Raw genomic sequence first — 2,180 nt, 5'->3', positions numbered from 1 at the left:
CAAGGGAGCTCCCATAAGACCACCAGACAATTTCTCAACAGAAACTTTGTAGGCCAGAAGGGAATGACAGGAAATATTCAAAGTGATGAAAAGCAAGGGACAACAACCAAGATTAGTCTGCCCAGTAAGGCTATCATTGAAATCGAAGGACAGATAAAGAGCTTCCCCGGTAAGGAAAAGCAAAAATAATTCATTACCACCAAACCAGTATTACAAGAAATGTTAAAGAGACTTCCTTAAGAAAAAGAATGGGGAAAACAAATAAAATAATTTCAAAAATATGAATAATAAAATGGCAATAATTATGTACCTAACAATAATCGCCTTAAATGTAAATGGGTTAAATGCTACAATCAAAAGATATAGGATAGCTAAACAGATAAGAAAACAAGACCCATACATATGCTGCCTACAAGAGACCCACTAAAAATTGAAAGACACACATAGAATGAAAATAAAGGGACTGAAAAAGACATTTCATGTGAATGGAAATGGAAATAAAAGCTGGGTAGCAATATTTATATTAGATAAAATAGATTTTAAAACAAAGTCTAATAAAAGACAAAGAAGGACATTACATTATGATAAAGGGATCAATCCAATAAGAAGATACAACTCTAGTAAACATCTATGCACCCAAAATAGAAGCACCTAAATATATAAAGCAAATATTGACTGACATAGAAGGAGATCAACAGTAATAGTTATAGTAGGGGAGTTTAACACCATTTTGACACCAATAGACAGAAATTCCAGACATAAAAACAACACGGAAATAACGGATTTGAATGATGGTTTTAATTGATATTGGTAGAACATTCCATCCCAAAGCAGCAGACTACAAATTCTTTTCAAGTGCACATGAAACATTTTTCAAGATAGACCACATATTAGGCCACAAAACAAGTCTCAATAAATTTAAGAAAATCATGTGAAACGTCTTCTCCAGCTAAAATGATATGAAACTAGAAATCAATTACAAGAAAAAAACTGAAAAACACAGAAACACATGGAGACTAAATAACATGCTACTAAACAACCAATGGGTTAACAATGACATCAAGGAAAAAAATCAAAAGATACCTTGAGATAAATGAAAATGAAAACACAATTACCCAAAATCTAAGGGGCACAGCAACAGCAGTTCTATGAGGAAAATCATAGCATTACAGGCCTATCTCAAGAAACAAGAAAAATCTCAAATAAACAATCCAACCTTACACTTAAAGGAACAAGAAAAGGGCACCAAACAAAAGGCCCAAATTGAGTAGAAGGAAGGCAATAACAAAGAACACAATGGAAACAAAAGAAATAAAGTTTAAAATAAATAATACAAAAGGTCAATGAAACCAAGAGTTCACTCTCTGAAAATATAAACAAAACTGATAAACCTTTAACCAGACTCATTAAGAAAAAGAGAGCGTAAATTCATATAAAATCAGAAAAGAAAAGAAGTGACAACTGACACCACAGAAATACAAAGAATTATAAGAACATATTACTAGAAATTATATACCAACAACTTGGACAATCTGGAAGGAATTGAGAAATAGCTAGAAACATGAAATATTCTAAGACTAAATAAAGAAGAAACAGAAAATCTGACCTGAAGCATGACTGCTAATGAAATCCAATCAGTAATCAAAAAAACACCAAAAAAAGAAAACACCTGAAATGGAAGGCTTCACAGGCAAATTCAACAACACATGAAAACAAAAAAAAAATTTGGTAGGATTGCTTTGGCTATTCAGGGTCTTTTGTGATTCCATACAAACTTGATGATTTTTTTGTTCTATTTTTTTAAAAAATACCATTGGGATTTTGAAGGAGATTCCAATAAATCTGTATATTGCTTTGGGTAATATCGTCATTTTGACTATGTTGATTCTTCCAATCCATGAACACGAAATGTCTTTCTATTACTTTGTGTCTTCTTCAATTTCTTTTAAAAATGTCTTATCGTTTTCAGTTTATAGGTCCTTCACATCCTTTGCTAAGTTTATTCCTAGGTATTTTATTGTTTTTCTTGCAATCGCAAAAGGAATATTTTTAAATTTCTTTTCCTGAAATTTCATTGTTAAAATATAGGAATGCAATGGAATTTTGTACATTGATTTTGTAGCCAGCTACTTTACTGTGTTAGTTTATTGATTCTAATAGCTTTTTGGTGTAGTCTTTAG

Source organism: Hipposideros armiger, unplaced genomic scaffold (genome assembly GCF_001890085.2).
Source record: "Hipposideros armiger isolate ML-2016 unplaced genomic scaffold, ASM189008v1 scaffold_623, whole genome shotgun sequence".
Taxonomy (NCBI): Eukaryota; Metazoa; Chordata; class Mammalia; order Chiroptera; family Hipposideridae; genus Hipposideros; species Hipposideros armiger.
Note: the sequence above shows the minus strand (reverse complement) of the source record.